The following is a 21,819-nucleotide window of genomic DNA, read 5'->3' as shown; positions in this document are numbered from 1 at the left end:
GTGGCAGTGATTGGAAAGTAGTACCTCCCAACCTCACCGTACCGTAAGGAAGAAAAAAAAATATCCAAAACCGGCCCCAAAACAAAGATGGCGCACGGGGAAGACAAAAAAAGGCGCAAAAACCTAACAAAAAACATTTAAAAAAAAACGGCGATCGATTTCAAACCCAACAGGCACGCACACACGCACGGTTGGACATGTGCTTGCGCATTCGAACAGGCAGCGCGCGCGGAAGATCTCGTAACACGATGCAAAACACTAAAACACTGTCGTACAAAATTCAAGACACGAAATGTGAGGTGAGGATTTCGCTTCCCAAGACAAGACAATATTTCTACACACGCTCGCCCATAGTTACCCGGGCGCAGATTTGGTGGCCTTTGGGCATGCACGGCCCGAGAACCGAATCCTTCAACGCAACGGTCGTGTTTCACAGTCGTATAACAAATCCATTAAATAATTTATCACACTTCACACGCGGCTTCAGCGCGATCGTGCACGTTACCGATCCTGTCCACCCAATCCGGGGAGGGGGGAGACTCGAAGGGGTGGACACAACAGGACCGTAACCAAATATCTCCACAATCGACAACAAATCGGTCGGAGCTATAGGTGGTCGCGTTGGGTTTTAGAGAAAGCCTTGAGACCGGGTAGATTTTCTCATAGGCAGTCCGGTCCTATAGCCGTATCGGACAATCCATCAATTTGTCACGACTGCGAAACTGTGTGAACAACCACCACCATCAGCAGCCTTAAAACCTGGGCTGCGTTCGTTGGCTGGTGTGAAGATTAGCGAACGTACCCCGGTAGCCTTTACCGGATGTGATGATTGATCTACATCGATCCCGAAGGGTAATGGAGCCGAATTCGAATGCCGATTTGGGTGATTTTCTACTTTTTTTTTTTCTTTGGGGGGACATTTTGTACTTCGAAGATAATCATTGCAGATATGTGTGGTATTCAAAGACCCTAAAAACACTCTCACAATGACAAAGATGACGACCGTAGTGATCCATCCAACATCCATCGAAGAAGCCTAGCTTGAAAATCTGGCTACACAGCGCCGGACAGGGTGTTGACTTCGGGCACGGAAGAATACGGAATAACCCTTCCAGCGAATGGGCGAAGAAATTTGATACCTGCTCGAAACGGCAGCTTTCGCAATCGCGCGAACGACGACCTAAAATAGGCTGACCACTGGCCCAAAGGGACAGAGTGCGGTTCGCACTGCACGGTAGTAAATCGTGTCCACCAGCGTTGTTCGTTCGGATTAATTAGCGGTCCCGTGGGCGTTACAGTGGCGAGAGACGGTGACTCCAACTCCGTTGGTATCTTGATGGCCAACGAACCAACTACACGCTACATTCTCACCGCATTGCCCAACCCTACAAATAGCGTTTGTCCTTGAAGGGAAGGGTTATTAGAATATAGAGTTTCCTCTGCTCCGGAACCAACTTGGTCGCTCGCTGTCGCTGTCTTGATTCCTCCAGCGTTACAAGCGGATTTTTATGACTTTTTAATGCATATCTATGCTTATGTGCAGTGCGAGGCGCAGGGCAAAAAAAGCTTAAAACTAGAACACTACTAATCAACGATGCACTCACACCGAAGGTGTCAAACCAATGTTCCACACCGCAAAAAAGGTGTCCAACCAAGTGAGGAGGTTTGCTTTACTTTTGAGTATTTTTTTTTGCTGTTGCTTATGCACCACACTGTCGTCACCTCAAGAGTGTAGCGTGTGCTTGCGGATCGAATTTCTTCCCATGGCGTTAATCGATCGTTTAAACCGTTGTCTACAATAGTGTTTTTTCGGCTGATGATGACGCTGTGGTCCTGACCAAAAAAATTCAACACACACACACAAGAGAAGGCAACAAAAACACCGATCCGCTTTGTGGGTTGGAGGACGGTCCCCTCCGTGGAGAAGGGACACGTGTCCAAGAAGGCGGGAAATGAGCATGTCTGATCGATTACTTTACGTAACATGAAAGGCGACACGCGAAAGGGTCACCGTTTTGATGCTAAGCATAATGTAACCGATGCCTATCATCACCTCTTCAAGTCAGCCTTTCATCTCACACATCGATTGATGGCGCCAGTGAGCGATGCAAGGAATAAGGGTTGGGTATAGAGCAAGGGAGAGAATTAAACCCGTTTATTAGAAATACAACAAATTCATCTATTTTGTGGACCAACAGTCTGCTGATAAGTCCTGTACAAATTATTTTATATTATTCGGCTGAATTTACAAGTGCAGCCGTTCCCCGAAACACGCGCGAAGATACGCGTTTGTTGGAAAGTTTTAAAGCTGAGTTAATTTATAGCACAAAATTGAGGCAATATTGAAGAAAATTTATGAAAAATTATTTTCCCTTGCCATATAAAACATTTTTTTTAATTTTCGCTCGTGTTTTCCTTCAAAAAGTCGTCTGAAATGGCGGAACAAATAAAGATCAGAGAAGAAAGTGGACTCTGTAACATTGATGTATTAACGATGTTGCACCAGGACTGTACCAGACATTCGCGGAAATTTGAGAAAAGCGAATATTAAATTTTTTCAGCGAATTAGTAATATGCAAAGCAATCTAGTATGAATAAATGATTTAAATCATTCTAAGGAGTGAGTTAATTCAAAGCACCAATGAGAGTATTTTTAACTCATTTGCGATTTTACTCATTAACAGAGATTTTAGCCATTCAAAACAATTAAGATTCAACTGTTCACAGCCACTTTTAACTCGCTATTTAAAGTGGGAGTTAACTCTTTCTAATGAGTGAGTTCATTCAAATTACCAAGAAGAATATTTTTAACTCATTTGCGATTTAACTCACTCACAGATTAAATAATTCTAAACAATTTAGAATTAACTCTTCGGCGACTTTTCTCTCGATATTTTAAACGTGAGTTTACTCTTGTGTTAGTTAACTGGGAATTTAACACAATAACGTAATTACACTGCAGCTTGAGCTCACTTGAGCCCGTTATTTATTCCCAAAGAAGGATAATAAAAACTGATTAAAGAAAAATCTTGTAAGAATTTAAATAATGCTTTGACCCTATGATCGTTGTGCTAAACTGTAGTATTCACTTATAATATTGTTACCCATTTATTTGGGGCCTTGAAGTTGCCTCAATGTTGATAAATCAATATCTATATTATCAAAATCATCACATCTTCCTATAAGTTTAACGTAAATCAAGTAAAAGGGGGTACTGCTTGGAACCAGTACGACAAAACAACGATTACGTTAACGCACATGACTTTCTCAGGTTACCGAAATAGAAATATGTTACATTTACTATAAAGTTACAAGTAGTTGTCTAAATTATTCATCACTGAACGACCTGGCTAACCCGGTGGTCTACAAGCTTACTGAACATCAAATCACATCACAGGCAAGAAACGTCAAATCGTATGGAAAATTATAGACAAAATATGTTTCACAAAGTCATAATCACGATAGACGACGTTCTGGAAAACTAGAGTAGTCTACTTTGATGGTTTTGAATCATGTGGTCATTTCAACCGTTTGGGGTAATTTTGCAATTAATTGGGGAATATTTTCAGTCATTATAAAGACAAATTTGTAATTATAATGGGGCATCGTGCAAAAATGCAGGGAAATTTTCGCTCAACTATATTAACTTATCTATAGTTACACTATATTTTTTTCGAATCTAGGCATCATCTCTTCACAATTACCGCTCAAAAATAAAGGAATTACTACTCGGTTTGCATTAAGTTTTAGTTCTCACATCGCCGCGCACTGATGTTTATGTAGCTTCTAAAGCATATAACTCATCTACTGGACTGAGTTTTTGTTTGCGAAACACTAGACAGCATCCACAATTTAGCAACAATTTGCACAGCTTCCAGCGAACTAGCGTTGCGACCCGTTTACGGTCGTGCCCGCCTGTAAGCGACGTAAACACAGACACTCCGGAAACCGTTCGCATTGCTCGTGCTTAAAACTGCGTGTAATTTGAAGCAACGGGCGCCACCGATAGGATCATCTTCGACCAAGACATCAACGCAGTGCTCCAGGCCCCGCACGCACTCTTTCCCGTCTACATCCGTCTTTATGATCGGCACCATCGTGTAATAGTTTTCCTGCAGCACCGAGAAGACCCATCCACACACTTTTGGCTAAGCTTCGATCGGCAGCTCGGCTCGATTGCTGCACTCCAAACGATGCGTTACGGTGTAAGTGGAAACTTACGAAAAGTGTCTGCATTTCATTAAACCGGCACGGATGCGACGGATGAGACGGATGGGAACTATCGTTGCCAAACCCCACCGAGCAGTATCACCGACGAGTGTAACAACAGTTGTGGCTTGATTACTTGCCGCTGCAGCGCCTCGCAATATGCTGCACGATCGATGCCGATTTGGGTTGGGACGGGCGAACGAAACGCCGTCGTAAGACGAGTGCTCGTTGGGGAAGGTGGGATTGAAGACGTGTAAATGTGATACTCATTTACTCCTCCTGCACTCGGGCCACTTGCCGTCCACACACCGCTCAGTGTCGGTTTGCTGCAAATGTCGTAGCCCGGTCGAAGCAGCTCAGATTCCTTCTCCAGCGACGGAGATTAACGTTGAAAATCGATAAGGCACTCTTGTGCCACTCCCTCCGCCCTCCTCCGTACCGTGTGCGCCGAACCGCTGGAAGCGAGAAGAGATGCAGCCGTAGTTGACAAAACGTCTCCCGTTGCAGAGGACAAGGGAAATAAACAAGTATTGTAATACGATGACGGCTAAAGTTAATTAATTGAATAAGAAAACGAACAGTGTCACATTGCCGCCGGCCCGGGATCATGCACGTGGGCCAACCAAGCGTACGCGAGCGATGGTGATGATGGTGGCAGTGATTGGCCTCGGTGATGGTTTGCAATTGGCCGAACCCTATGCCCTCGTCTCCCGTCACCACCGACCAAACGATCAAGAGCCGGGATTTATTGCCACTTGTGCCGTGTGTCGCCGCCACGGGTTTCGGTTTGCCATTCCGGCCAAAAAGGATCGATGTTGCAGATGTGCAAGAATGCCGTGACGTTTCGGTTGGCGTTCATCCGCCAGTTTCATTGGCTTCGATGACAGGAAGACGCACACACCGCTCATCACTCTACTTTGTAGTGTTTTGGCCCTGGGTCAGCAGAACCAGCTGAATCCATCTTATTCCTTTTCGAATTTTCGACGAACGGAGGTCTCAAAACGGAGGGAAACGTAACCATCCGACATCTTTTCCGCTGTCTCGTGCCAATGCGAAATTGTAGCGGCTTGCGACTAATATGCCACGACGGGGAAAACTTATCGTGCGGCTCAATTTCGTCCAATTAAAGATCAAGCGATGATAGTGGATCAACATGGATGCAAGTAATTTATTTTCCAAAAATATACTTTGCTGCATATATACAATGTAATGGTGGGAATTGGTGGGGGCTATTTAAAATAAAAATACAACAATTTATTTTAAAAAAAATTATTAAAGCATCAGCACGATTTAAAAGCCATTATTAGCATCACTAGAATATGTTGCAACCAAGCTCGACTATGCACAACACAGCATTGACTTCAACGTGGTAAATTCCTCGCAGCTGACCAATGTCACAGTTCTAAAATTACGGTTGATATTCAATTTGTGCCCTGCGCCCGTACGAGTCCCCGGTCATGCATGGGCCAGCGAAAGATCACCAATTCGTCTTCTCGGATTCTCGTAATTAAGCTCCCAATTTCCCTCCGGATTCCCCCAGCGGCTAATCCGATGAATTTAATAATTCGTACGCTATATACGCGCACGGGTCTCGCTACAATGTATCGTGAGGGTAAGGCGAGTGTTTAATAATAACCAAACGTGGACGAGGTTTGCAAAACAAATTAATAAACGGAGAAACCTTTCCATCGAGGAAGAAGCAAAAAAAGGCCAGTAATAGCTACGCCCTAAGCATGATGGAGATCAATAAGACAAGCCTTAGAAAAGGTTTAAAATTGTACAATAAATAATTAATTATATTTACCGTCAAATTCCTTGCTAAGATGGTACACATACACTGATGGCAGTAAATATAAAGGTACAACTATTTTATCTCCAATCCTGTAATTATTCCATCATCTCATGCGCTTACTCTTGCTAATGTGCATATTTCATCTACTTAGACTAAAAATCTCGACTCTGCTATTGCGGGGCGTCAATAGACGAATTTGTGGAAAGACAATGCAGGAGCTCTACAAGCGATACGATGAACTTTCTGTCGTACAGCGGATTATATTCACCAGGCTCCGGTGGGTTGGTTGACATGAGAGTGACACCGGACGACCTAGCCCTAAAGCCCTCTTTAGGATGTCCACATGCACAGAGGCCCAAAGTGAGATGAAGTGATGGCGTTGGGGCGTCCACAAGAAAATACGGCGCTCATTCGTGAGCAGTTTAGAGGACTACTTCAGTAGGTTAAAAAGGTAGTGGATAGTGTTGTCTTTTTCGAATCTTTTGCAAAGAGTCATTCATATGATTCTTCAATGAGAAGTCATTCAAATCAGGAGTCGACTCTCAAAAGATTCATGAATTCTCATATATTTATAAATCCCTCCGGAAACACGATTTTGAACTGTTCTTTATCATTTTTGCGTCCAAAATAAGATTTTCAATCCAGTTTTTAAATATTTTATTAGCACTGCAAGCATTCTTACTGCTAGAATGAATAAAATCAATCGAGCTAAATTTTTTTCTAGTGGCCGAAACTTTGCGTTGCGCTTAGAGCAATCTCCAAGTGCTTGGAAACTGTTTTTGAAAACTACAAATTTTTAATAATAGTTTTAAGTGCTAATAATAACTTCATCTGTATAATCTTCCTTATGTTGGACGAAAAAATTAAAAAAAAACTAATAATGTAGTTTTAGGAGAGATTTGTAAATGTATGAGACATCATGAATCTCTCAGGATTCATGCCTCTTTGGAATAGAGATTCATTAATTTAATTCAAAGATTCATTCAGAATTTATTATGAGGTTTATTATGAATCTGAATCTGAATTACACCAGCAGTGAGGTAGTCACAGATGAGTATATGAGTAAGAAGTGATTAGCATTTGTTTCGCTATCATAAAGGTGTCATGCGGTATCCTTTGGCTGAATTTTGAATAAGACTATTGAGAGTTTGAGTTTGAAAATTTATAATAATATGTTTACAACTTTTAATATTTATTTTTTATTTAATTTCAAATATGACGGCAATGCCGTATTTTTACAAGTTTTAATATAAACGACAAATATTATATTTATTTCTACCACTGTGCGCACTCAGTCAAACTCAGTCGCAATTGGCAATGTTTCTTAATTCATGTTTAAAAAAAAACAGTCACTTCGATCAAGTAACATATCCGTTCGGCCATCCGTTGTCAGATTGTCCTGATGTAAACTCGTATCCTTGAGACGATAATGAACGGGGAACGCACTTATTTATTGCGCCTGTGACACAAAATATGGACCTAATTAATGCCATTCGAAACGCTGTCGACCATTTCTGGGCAGACGATGAGATTCCCTTTACCGGCCGTCCCACCCCAACCCAACCCCCGGACAAAGGATTGCCTTCCCGATAAGCGGCACCGTCGACGACCAGATGCATCCTACCAAGCCCAGGGATTCGAACGGGACCTGACAGAATCCGGCGAACGCGTCTTCCACCACCGGACGGGATGGAACCACCGGCCCTCCTCTCCCCCCGCTTCGACTATTCGCGGTCGCGCGCAATCGCAACACTGTTCCGTGATGCCAATTTTGAACGATCCTCAAGAAACCCATTCGCTGGCCGTGTGGGAACTTCCCGCACCGGGAGGGAAAAAAAGGGAAAATAACGCACAAAACACCCCGAAACGTTCGTACGTTTGTGCGGCGCTGGATGAACCATGAGACACCGTACCCCTCCCCCGGACAAGATGTTTTGCATTGACGGAAGATATCGTGTTACGGCCCGGGTATCGTATTACGCACCGAACGTAGACGAAACCCGTGGCACCGAGCGAAAGCCGGTCGTGAGCGTACACGCGTGCGCTTGCGTCTCTGGTTGCGAGGTTCGCGGCACCGACAGCTCGGAGATCGAGACGACGCTAACCCGGGGAAATACGGGCTCTATGTAGCGTCTTCAAGTTTAATTCTGGGCGAGATTTTTGTTTCAGATAATCAACGGAAGGAGATGGTTAACGAATCAAAAGTCACAACAGTTGAATTCGGGTCGAAAATGGATTTGTTTTTTAAACAAAGATGACAAGAAATTGTGTTGGAAAGTTAACAAAAAAAACCTACTTGAACTCCTCGGTTTGGATTAATTAACAAAATCTTGCTTCTTATCCACAAATTAAAAAGAGTTATAAAAAATATATCAATTATATGATAAAACAGAACGAATCAACTTGAAATTAATGATAAATGTAGAAGATTAATAAAAATATTAATTTTAATATTATTAAAATCATTAATAATAACATATAATTAACTAATTATTAATTAATAATATAATATAATATTAATAATATAAAATGCAGCAAAATGGTGCAAATTAATGTATAAATCAATATCTCACACATTTTATTCAAACAAATATGTGTAGAAATTTGAAAATACTTCTCCATTTGCAAATCTGCACCGAGTAGACCAGCACGGGAAAACATTTCCCCACATGTCCACAACGAGATGCTTCTACGGCAAGAACCGATCGGTCATAGAACACCCGAAGGATAACCCTGTCCTATCCACATTCCACGTCCTCTTCCACGGCTCCACGCTATTTGTCCCTCTGCTGACGATGTTGACGATGACGTTGAAACCAACCGTCTACAAAACAAACCCAACGACGGTCCGACGACCACGAGCGAGCGAGCGAGAGAGCGAGTCGCTTGGTTTCAAATTCGATACTCGAACGATGGTTTCGAGTTGCTTAATAATGTTTTAACGTTTGAAAATTATGTGTTATTTTAGCGTACGAATTCGCCCTCCCGGGCTCCAATATCATCCAACCCCGGGTGCCGTCGTACCCCTTTTCCTGCCGCACTCGATTCATCGTCATCATCATCATCATCGTCGTCGTCATCTTCATCCTGACCTGGGGGGATGATATCGCTGCCTGCTGCCTATTGCCAACGCAACTGACTGACGCGTCGGAGCGCGTAACCGGAACCATACTGAAGCCTTCACCTCACCCCGCCCCACACCCATTCGTGCGCCAGCCATCGGCACTCGGCGGACGGATCGTCTTCAGCCCGGCGAAAGGCGAGAACTTTTCGAAACTGAAACCCATTCGAAGATGGGAAGGCGAAGGCCCAAAATCTAAAACCCCCACCGGTGTACGTACAAGAACGGATGGTAGAAACGGTAATGAAAAACAGAAAAAAAACAACACATACACACACATACAAACAACCCATGATAAAAATCATTGTAACCGGATATGCAACCGAGGACGGTGATTCCCAGCGCCCTGTTTCGCGAGGGGTTTTTTTTTTTTTTTTGGGCAGAGAACGAGAGAACACGAGCGCATATTCGCCAAATACATGCTTTGGACGGTGGGTTTTTTGTATTTTGGCGCATTTCCACGAAACGAGAGCGGATGCGCATTCCGGAGGCTGTCCACTGGACAAAACAAATATAAAACCTTATCACGCTGCGGAAAATCTATCCATCTAGTGACCGTGGCGATCAAATTGTAGTCAAAGTTTGCAAAGCCAATGTGATCCATTAGCTGTTTATATAAAATAAATTGTCGGATAGTGAGACCCCAAAAGCAACAGAAATATTTCGAAAAGTTAGGTAAATTATTAGAAAGGAGTGTTGTTTATAGAACCATGCCCTCCACCATGGCTCCCGACTCTTTATACAGCCCTAGAACACAGGTTTGTAATACACCGCAGCGAAGCTTACGATTGCAAATTTCCCATGCCGCTGCAGCTGGCAACCGGGACGGGTAACTCGAAACTCGTTTGCTTTCCTGGTCTAGGCGTTGTTGTGTGGCGGTATCGTTACCCTTCCAATACCATGTGGTTCGTGTCGCGATGACGTTTTGCGCTTCCCAGTTTCCCAGTGTCTCGCTCATTCCCGTGTTTCCCGGTCAGATTACGTTCAAGGGTGCTGTGCGATTGTAGGATCGCGCGCGACTGTCGGAGCATCCAACAAGTTACATTTTGCACGAATCCTTACCCGACTTTGGTTTCAACTCAAGCGCATGTCAGATTACACACAACAATAATACGTCGTCGTTGTTTTTTTTCTTTGCACAGCTCCTACCGACGTTATAAATGATTTGATTCATATTTCAATCATTTGCTGGTTTTATGTATTAACACAATTCATCCTGTAGCTTAAATTACTTAATCGCACGGTTAAGTTACAGCTCAAGGGTACGAAATCCTAATCCAAATGGTACGAAACTTTGTAGTCCATTTAGAAATTATTTAAAATTGGGGAATGGGGCATCATGAAAATCAAACAAATAACATGCGGAATTAAACAGACGCATAGCGCGTAACAAAGGATTGCATCGACTAGCAGGGTTGCCAGATGAAGAGATGTATAAAAGAGGGCGAATACGGATGGGAACATGAGAAGGTATACAAAGGAATCGGAGACAGAAGATCGAGAGCATCGATGCAATCTAATAGCAAGGCAGCAATACAAGAGGATTGGACTAACGATCGTCGAGACTCCAAAATTACTAACCCCAAAGCTCGGCATCTGGCATCGTTATCAGGTTGGCTAGAGGAAAGATCGCCAGGGAGTTTGCAGAAAGCAAATCTGGTGAAGGACTTCTGAACCTGTTCGATACGATTGATGTGGATCCTTGCTGAGGGTGTCCAGATTACCGAGCAGTACTCCAGTCTCGACCTGACTAACGAGCAAAACAGCTCCTTGATGCACATGGGATCAGAAAAGTTCCAAGCGATTCTTTTTATGAGGCCTTAAATCCTATGGGCTGAACCAACGACAGCATCGATATTATGGCGAAAGGTGAGGCCACAATCAAGCCAGCCAGTATAAAATTGCAATCACTAGGATGAAATGGGTTAGTTAAGACCAATGAAGAGTTGAATAAACAATAATACTGGTCTTGAAAGATAAAAAAAATTATATCAGGTTCCGGAGAGGATGTAAATCATCTATTCAATGATAAGAATTTAAATTAATAGAAAACACTGCACTCGAGAGATCATCTCTACTTCTAACTGCATTACATCGTTCGGGGATAGATAAACAAAAAACTATCTTAGCAAGGACATAAGTACAACAACAAAACTCAATAGAAATAGGAGTATACAAACATAACACAACGACAACTCTCATCCAGAGCTGTTACCAAGGATATTGTGACTGATAAACTAGGAAGTTATGCGAAGTAAACATAACTGGTAATACAATTAAAGCAGATCCCACCTAACGAAGTTCAGATAATGGAGAAATAGCACATCAATGAAAGGGGAATAGAACAGAGTCGAGGATTTATCAAAGTATAATGAGTCACTTATTTCTAAAACATCTTCCAACTCCCTGCAGACCAGTGCAGTGAATGTATTCCAATAAAATGGAGGCTTCTTCTTGCCCTTCAGCATGCGTTTTTTTATAAGAAACTCGTTTAGACGACGCGATAGACTAGGCCATGGTGGATGAAATAGATATGGTTAATTGTAGAGCGAGAACGAGACATATAATCACACGAGTAGAAAATTGAAATGATGACTTGATATCAAAAATAAACAGTAAATCATAAGTATAATAAGTGTAAAGAACATTTTTGAGAATAAGTTAGACACCAAGGATCTTGACTAATATGTATAGAAAATGAATCCCCGAAAGACTTTGATTTTAATAGTCTCGTGGCCCTTCGTGACAAGGATTCGACCCTGCGAGTATATGAATAACATACACATGTTTAGCAAACCATTATATATCAGGTACCCGGTCATTTAGCCAAAAAGAATCACAATAAACACTGAACTTTGCACATAAACACAAAGAAGATATTTGTTTACAGTCTTTCAAGTATAAGAAACAGCAAGCAAAAACATTTGGGAAATGATACTAAAGACTTTCACCCCGAGAGATCACTGTAAGGATCGTATGTACAATTTCCTCTTCCAACTGCAATCCCAAAAAACCCTTCCTATTGCCAAACACGGATACAACCGAGGCAGGTTTATAATGACTGTCCAGCATCATTAGTCACATTCAACGGGAAACCGGGAACAATAGCGCACCCAGCGCGACACGAGAGATCATGAGTTCCGAGAGCTACGAGCACCCGGTAACTCTACACCCTGAAATGTCTCATTTACCGAAACGTGGAACCCGGCGACCGTTGTCCTAAAGGCGTGCCTCCAATAGCCCCATTCCGTCTCATTATTTAATCCTGGGAAGTTCCACTTTTCTACCGGACTACCGGAATGTGATACCTTCGTTCACCCGAAACCAAAAACCTGACCACCCAAACCACCTCACCCACTCCCTTCGGTTGGCGCATTTTCCAAAGCTCGCCCCATTCGCACAGCCTTGGACGAACGTGTGTACGACGAAATGTATCCGCATGCGTGTCTTCTACGCCGGACCGAAGAACACTATTAGTATCGTGGTGCGCTCGCACACTCTCGGCGTGGTCGACGTTCGAAACACTCACCACCCCATGCCGTCGGTCGATGGTGTGGAAAATATGTTTTCAATTTTGTTCCGCCCTCCGGCCCTCGGTCCCTTTTGTGCAGCAAGCTCCCGAAGTCTAAAGAGCCGGTAATAGATGGAAAATCTAAACCATACCCGTGTGTCCCGTCTATTCCACGCCACCCACAGGCAAAAAACTGTTTGCCTTACTTGCTACTACTGCCGGTCGGTAATGCGACACCGACGATGTGCATCGAGCGACCGATCCGACACGAATACATCGGAGCATCATCATCATCATCGTCATCGTCATCTTTGGCCATCGGTGCGGCTGGAAGGAATCCGATATCGTGCACTGTCTAGCTTCTGCCTCACCCCGATCGATTGGACTGAAGGGATTGGGCTGGTCTGGCAAGAGTGGATAACAGTCAACAAGGATCACAATTTTCCGATCGAGGATATGTCTTCTTTCCTGGAAAGTGTGCAAAATGCAAGATGCAAGATGGTAGTAGGTATGAAGGTGTATAAAATCTATTGCAAATTGTATAAAATAGTACATGTTTTAATGTTCTGTTTCCAATAATCCTAACAAGCCTTTCTATTTACAACCGAACCGCTATGAGTAATTGGAATTAAGGTAAGCGCCAACCCAATTTTGACGGTAACACCAATTATGCTAATATGCTTGTGCTAAACTTAGCTAAACATTTTTGTCATTCAATATTGACAATTCTTAGCATTTTTGCAATTCGCAAAATAATCTACATTTAAAGTATGTCTCTAAAATGACTCACAATTCTTGAGGTTTTGGTACGAAGAACACAGTTGAATATAAGCTATTGTTAGGTTTAAATTAAAATTGAAATCATTTCAGGAAGTGATCAACACCAGGATGTGAAGTATTATATTTACTACCACTTCACATAAAACATTACCACATTATATCGAAAAAGAGCACTTTTTCTGGAAATCCATATTAGGAACAGCTGAACATCAGAGATCCAATTATGATAGTATGCGTAATTTGCATCGTTTGTTTCAAGTTGGGACGTTCTTCATGTTTTGCTTCGCTTGAAACTCAACAATTCTTACAGCCAACTGTGTTAACTGCAATTCACGTATGACGTTTTTGCTTAGCAGACACATGACTTACCAAAAAATAGAGCCAAAATAGGAATACTTTCAGTGAACCCAAAAAGTATTCTTCTGCCTGACTTTTAACGTATAACATGCAGGAAAAAGGACCCCTGTGATTAAAGTAGCGCTTGATCTAATTTAATTGCACACTTGTAGTCCAAGTGAATGGCAATGAGTTTAATAAAGGGCAGTTGCATGTGATGCCTTTTGGGTCCACTCTTATTTGAAAGCTTTATGCTTTTAATTTTTGAAAGAAAATAATGAGAAATGAGAAAAGATTATCATTGAGAGGCCGTTTGGAGTTGATTGGGGGATTTGTACGGAAGCCAAATGAGGTTTTGCAATTCTGTTTAGCTTTCCTATAATATTAAAAGATGCTAGGTATGAATTAAGCGACTTGGAAAGTGTCTGAGACCAGAGGATTCCTTCATTTGACAAAAATTCATTGAATTTTATAAAACGGTCGATACGAACATCGCTACATCGAGCGGTATAATCGATCGAGCTAAGAAGAGGATCAACGAGCGAGAGAAATCGGACTCAATAAAGTTCACCCGGCGAACGCGGACGTGAGTTATTTACTACTTTAAATAGCTAAATCTGAGGCGTTGGATTTGGCAAATAAATATTGCTAAAAGATTGTTGCTCCGTTTTGTGTCTCTTATTATGTTTGTGCAATTAGTGTTTTATGTAGTGGAAAAAACGCTGTTGCTGGTCACAACTACCATATTACAATCTATTTTCCCTTTCATTTTCCCTGTAAATACTTCGTCCTTCCAGTATTTGTGTGCCTAAAACTTACATAATATGCTTTTAGGTGTGAAATGTGCGGATAGACTGTATAGCAAATGAAATTGTCAGCGATCGTGAAAATAGGTTCGTGATCTATAGATTTCAGACTCCTAAGCAAGATACATCATCACCCAATATTACCCAAGATGTATTTCCAAGACAATAAAACCTTTATGTTGATGACATATTATAGCCGTAATTGGGTTACCAAGCCTAAATTAAGAAATAGATCAATATAAGTTTGTTTCGCTGATTTCAGCGGATGTTGATACTAGAATGTGATACAAATATATTCTTTTTTGGGGTAAATACGATCACGTGAATAAATATTGATTGCTCAGGACCACCACCAATTTAAGAAAAATCTCTCCTGTATTGCACATTTCAAGATTTAAATTTAATCAGCACTGTAATATTCATTGCTAAAACTATAGTAAAACAATTGTCGTAAACTTGATTCTACTGCTCGAAATAGCTGAAATAATTCAAATAATAATTCAAAATAAAATGGCAAAATACAACAAAAATACTAAAAAAACAATTCATTTTTCGTAAGTTTTACCTCTAAAAACCCACGTTGAACAAGATCAGTTATAATTATTTTAAAAATAAACATAAAATTTTAATCACCCATTGACATTTTGCGCTGCGGTATCATTAAAATTTCAACTTCATTATATCACTCACACGACATGTCTGCGTAAATTACTCTCCGCAAAAAAAGGGTGTCATTTGAAACCACTCGCTGCTCAAAACCATTGCTTTGGACACAACAACAACAACAACAGAACCATAACCACTGCTGGCATCTTTGTGCCATCGTACTGTAAGGACACCGGAGTGCCCGGCAACTTCGTCCAACGTCGTGCCAGCTGCCGGATATCATATTATCAACTGCAACTTCATTTGCACTGGATCGCATTTCAATTAGCAAATCATTTCGTTACGCGGCCCGATCCGTTCAGCGGGCTGACGGAGGTCCCGTTACTGACACTCCACTGCGTTACCTCAGCAAGCATGGGAAAAGTTGATTAACCCTGAAAAAATTAATCATTCATTATGGAAATAATAAGAGTGATGCTATAATACGATACATTTTTATATTTTTAGCGCATTTAGTAATAATAATTTACAATGGTCCATTTTAGACGTTACATAAACTTTAGATAATCAACTACGAACCTAATAAATACATCAGCGCAGCCGCATTGGCGCTCCTGGGAACAGAGGAACGGTTAAATCATGTTGAATGCAACATCAATATCAAATTACACTGAGCACGTTCAAAAATTGGGCAGCTTACGTTTTGTTGTTAGTTGAAAAATTCTCAATAACGCTAGCATTTCTTTCCATTGCATATCGAAAACAGTGACAACACCCCTGTTCATTGATTTCTACTTGCACAGTGGTTTGTCAACTGTTTTGTTTCTCACCCTGAAAACGGTTGGAAGTTTCCTTTTTTTAAATTTTTTCCTTCTCAATACAATTGCGCCTACTGCCATTACTGCTACCTCAGTACCTCTTTTTTGGCTTTGATACGAATTCAATATAGGTGATTTGGATTCAATTTCAGCCGGTTTTACCATGGCCAAGAATTTTCGCAGACTCAGCCCCGCCATGCAACTGACCTGATATGTGATCTTTTTTTTTCTCTTTCTTAGGTACATTGCAATAATTAACGGCCGCAGTGAAACTGGAAAGAAAATTAAGCCGTTCGTTCGTCACGACCCACGGCACAGTTTGGGCCCAGTGGGGCCAATTCATTGACCCGTCATTACAGGCAATTGTTTTGTACGTTGTTTTATTTCTTGCTTGCTGATCGTTTAGGGTTGTTTTTTTTTTTGCTTTGCTTGTTTCTCGTTACCAAACCACTAACAAGGGGCTCAGCATTTGTGCGACCGAGTGTCGGTTGATGAAAGTGGATACTTTAAGCCAAACAAACCTACCGGCACAATTGTCAGCGAGAAAAGTAAGTCAGGAAAGAAATAAGACGCTGGTCTGGTGCTCGGAGGGAAAACTCAACTGCCAAACTGCCTTTGTAAGATTCAAAAGTTGTGGAATATGTTTGAATCGATCAGGAACTTTGGACATTTTTGGTATGGAGGTGCTTTTGAAGCGGAGTTCACTTATATCACCATCACTTTTTCGGGAGAAATTCATCAGAATATTACATATATTAAAGAAAGTAATATTTTAGTAGCAGAAATGAGATTTTTTCATACACATTAAACCAAAGAAATTGTTAATGATTACACAAACAATTAAAATATGCCTTCAATACGTCCTAGGTTCTATCAAACCTGTTTTCAAATATTCCGATCTTATCTACAACAAATTTCGACTGTCTTTGAGGATGACTCTATGGTCTTGTGTTCCATCGTGTGGGCTAGCACACCGAAAATCGTGGTTCGAATCTCAGTTGAACCCACACCTCATCCAAGGACTTGACAATAAGCATAGAGAGGGTGGAATAAACCATAAAGCGAACTTGATGTTTATGGAGTCATTAAACAATTCATAAACAACAATAATAATAACAAATAATAATAATAATAACAATATTTGTGTATTTAATTATCGTATAATCTGTATTTATATAATTTAACATTTATTAATTTACGTCTAGGTAATATAAGTAAACATTAAATTTAAAAAAAAAATCCCCTTTTTTAAGACACATGTGGGCACTTCAGAAGATCCATAACCTCAACCTCGCCACGATAGAAGAGTCAAGGCAATGATTTCCATCCCCCCCTGAAACTAAGCGATGAAAACAACCCGATACGTTTACGTTCCATTTCCATCCCGCCGTAGGTGAAGGATTCTGTTGCGTTCTTCCACGGATCAAACGCAACGCTACACGCAACCGTGTTCACTTTCATACAAATTTGCGCAACCCAAGATCCACCGACAAGACGGAGACGAGTGAGAGAGAAAGTTTTCAATTTCCACCGACGCGAGATGGCGCGTCGCTAATGTGACACAAAGCAACGGGAAAATACCTTTGAAATATAGAAATCGAAACCGATGTCCAAAAAACCTGTGTCACCGTCAGCAAGCCGGCGTCGTGCCCGTGTCCAAATTTATTACTCGCACGATTGAATCGAGAGTTTCCGAGAGGTGTGGAGGTGAGCAACGACGGTGCCGAGGGGCGCATTACACCCAAGGTGGTACTATTTTCCACCGATTGAAAGCGAATATGTGTGGCTGTGTGTGGCCGTGCTGTGATGAATTTATGTGCGAGTGTTTTATTGCATGTGCGGAAATTATGGTAAATGGATACTGCTGTCAACGATCGAAGCCGTTGATTACGCATTTGATGTTTAAAGTGAAATTATTGCTGATCTTTACAGAAAGAAAACTAAACAGTTCCAAAGCGCGGATTTTGTAAAACATTTCTTTACTTTCTTTGGCGCATGTAAAATATAATAAAAATGTATTAGGTATACAGGTAAGTCTCCAAGTCCCCAAGTCTCCATGTAAAAAAATGAGAATATAATGAAAAATTTAGAACTAGAGAAAGTTTTTGTAGTGTGATTTCAAAATTGAGCAAGTCTGGTGGTGTAGCGATGCCGGTAATACACATAAGGACGGAGACAAAATCCCATCCGGATCTTGCAACATTGTAAAAAATAATTTAATAACCTAGTAGGTGATGAAGAGTAAGAATAAAAAGAAGAAGAAACAGCATATGAAGAAGAAGAAGAAGAAGAATAATAGAAAAAAGAAAAATATTAAAATAAAAGGAAGAACTTGAAAGGACATGAATGAGAAGAAGAGGTGAAAATTTCAAGGATTGTGCATCACAAAATATAGCTGTTATAGCAAATTATAGCTTATATAGCTTTTCAGAAAATTATGGATTCCATAACACAACAAAGTCTCATCTTGGACTTTAAATCCAAGAACAATTAGAGTTTGTGATTCCCACGACTAAATTCGAGGCGTATTTCGATAAGAGCGTTGCTCATCGATCACAACAAGTAGTAGTTGAATGGTATCAATGGATTGAATTATGAAACGGATAAGACCTACTTTCCCTTCCACTTTTCATGATGGAAAACACTACTGGGTCATATCTTGTCACTTATTCTGTGCAAATTTACCTTCAATCGCTCAAAACAGATTAGTTGGATTCGATACGCACTACCTTAGTGATGATTATGGACGACTTTCTAATCCTTCAAGTTGTTGGTTCAGGACTGAAAACTTGATTTCGGTAGAAAAACATGTAATACGTCGATAAAAATGGTCATCTATATTGGTACAATGTTATTAACAGTCTTCTAGATAATTATGACAGTAAAGTGCTCACAAACTTACTTGAACACCCAATATTTAGATTATTAAATGCAATTAGAACATTATCTGCATAGCAACAATGTAATTAATCCTCATTGCCACTGGTGTCTTTGATATCAATAAATTTGACTAGCGTACTGCCACAACAATATACGGGCTCTGCTGCATGCGTCAATTATTAATGAGACTACGTCAAAACATGCGCTTGGTAATATACGTGCCAGCAAGATTGCTGGCCGGCTACTGACAGTCCTAGAGAAAAAAAAGGGGCATTATACAAAGGGGAGGGGTGGAGGGGGACAATGGAGAAACATCAAGGTACGGTAATAGGGATCTCATATGTTGCTCACCTCTTTCCCATGTCCCCAAACGCGAGCAAAAACTGACAACGGCAGGTGTGCGGTCGTTTGAAATCGTAGAGGACTTCACAAGACTTCATGCCGTCGTCTCGCCGGTTCGTCTATTTCATCCACCCGTCCACCGGTATGGGGGTATCATGATTGCATCCCGATGTCGGTGTGAGAAAGATAAAACTCGAACTGTGAACACTTTCCGCTGCCCAAGTCCCACATCCCAATACAACCCCCTGCCCCGCCCGAGCAGCTCATTTGATACGATCCGAGAAGGACCTAAATATAAGCCGCGGCAAATTGCATCAAACCGTGGGGTGGGATGATCATTTTCTACCCACCTTTTTACACCGCTTTCCGCTTTTTATGAAAAACCTCGCGATGCACGGGGCTCTCATTACTACTTGTTGCTTCTCCCGCTAAAATGGGCATTATGGGGTTATTTTGTTTCTGTTTCCGCGAAACCAGTGCTGCACAGTGAGCCTCACGTGTGAAATTAAATACCTTTGATAAAAATTAGTACAACAGACTGGCTCGTGCTCTGTTGAATGCTAGATTTGAGTCAGAATACTGCTCCATTGCTCGCTATAGATCGTTAGTACATTTTTAGTACATTAGTAGTTAGTACACGCTAAATTACAACAGTGGAGAAACATTAAGGGAAAACTGTGACTGAAACCTCGCTTCATCTGACATTGTGAATATCGAATACTGACTTTCATAGTCCTTGCGCTATTGTAGTTCACCAAGTCGCCCACACAAGATTTCCACCTAACCAGCGTGTTTTTTCTCAATATACTCAACTTGGCCATAGCTCCAATTACCAGCTGGTACAACTGGACACCCGAGAATGCCCGTACCGTACCGTTTTCCATTTCGGCCGATCTCACACATCTTAAGGTGTTCCAAAATAGCACGCACACATGCGTGTTCGGGAAGGATGGCAAGAGGCAAGCTCCAATTCCAACCTAGGGCGCTTGAGGTTTTGTCCAATGTAACCGAATATACTTCGTGCTGCATCTTCCTTATCGTCCCGGTAGCACACTTTGGATTGACGCAAGAAGTACGAACGAGTAAACAACTACCACGCAAATCGGTTCGAATCCTTGGTTATTAAGATCACAGGCATCAAATAGGATAGGAAACGACTTTAAGTCTTTCAATACAATGTTTTTTTGTGCGATATTTAACGGGTGTTTGATCTGAATTTGATATTTTTAGCCTTCATGTTTACCCTTTAGTGGTTAGTGCGCTCTTCGATATTTTTAAGTTTTTGTATGCACTAAAAAAACAAGAAACTTCATCAATTTTTCTTAGCAGTTCCCTGTCACCTAGAAGAGAATCCGGCACAGTTTTCCATCCAGTTTTTAAGTCATCCCCGTATGCAGAGCCAGAATTTTACAACATTTTATTTTATTTAATTTGTAATGGCCACTACCAAAACAGTAAGGTAATTGCTTTCAATACTTTCTACAAACTGATCGCGTCACACCGAACCAAAGAAGTATTATAAACTAAACCCTCTTCGTATTCGTACGTCACGTCTCACATGTCTTCATTTATCTTAAGAAAGGCCAGAGTATCAAGTAGAAATCTTGTCCTAGCCACCACATCAGAAAACGCAGTCACACACCAGCAAAACTTGAAGATGAAGATCGAAGAGAAAGTGATCCCAACAGTCCCCTAAATGTTAAAGAAATTGTCCAAACAGTGAAGAAGTACCTAGAGTAGATGGATCTTGTTTTGTGGAACTGTTTGTCAACACCGATCGCATCTGGTCAGCAGGTCTGCCTCGCTCAGAAAGAGCGACTTGTGAAAATTATTTCGAAAATGATTAATTATAACGTTTTAACGAAGATCACCAACCCTCCTGATGAGATTCGGAAGCTGTGGACAGAATATTTTGGGACAAATCACAGCGAAAGAAGTGATTCCAATAACTGTGAGGCCAACATGGAGTAACATTTGATAGCCAATTTTGCGAAAAAGCTAAAATGAATGCTACCAGTTTTAATTGAAGTAGTGTTAGCTAAGGTTCTGGCCAGTTGGCGTATGGTCGACGGGTAGGGCTTAGCAGTATTTGTTCAGAATTTCCTGAAACATGCGATCTGAGCAAACTTTACTGCATTCCTTTATGTTAAATCGTTTTTTTTTTCAACATACATTAAACCAGTTTCAACATACAAGGACCAGTGGAACAACCCCGAAGGAACAGAATCACTAGTATCACGCAGATTCGTGCCGATCATCAAAATAAGGAGATAATGAGGGCGTATGTTGAAAACGTTTAAAATTAGTGTTGACTAAATCTGATTCAGAGTCACGAACCCGATCATCAGTTGTCAAACTACTATTTTCTACTACTGTTTCAACTACTGTTTTCAAAACTACACTAGACCAAAATATTGGCCTCTCAGCCCCTTGAACCTTATTCCGATTTAAAATAGAGCACTTTTTAGAAGGATAGAATTATAGAACTTTCATCAACATGAAAGTCTTGTTAGTTCCCAAGGAATTCCCAAGGAATTATTGTGATATCAGCTCCTTCCCATGGAGGTCCTTCCTGTACAAGCTGTAGTATCAGCTTGTTCCAAAGTTCCGCGGCAGAA

The 21,819-nt window shown here is 41.2% G+C and overlaps 1 protein-coding gene across 1 annotated transcript in view; it reads right to left on the bottom strand.

Annotated features, from left to right (window-relative positions):
- Positions 1-21,819, bottom strand: part of LOC128301892 (sine oculis-binding protein homolog) — a 34,893-nt gene that overhangs the window by 10,155 nt on the left and 2,919 nt on the right. The window lies entirely within an intron of this gene.

The sequence above is a fragment of the Anopheles moucheti genome, chromosome 2 (assembly GCF_943734755.1).
Source record: "Anopheles moucheti chromosome 2, idAnoMoucSN_F20_07, whole genome shotgun sequence".
NCBI classification, from domain to species: Eukaryota; Metazoa; Arthropoda; class Insecta; order Diptera; family Culicidae; genus Anopheles; species Anopheles moucheti.
This window is presented reverse-complemented; position numbering and strand designations above follow the sequence as displayed.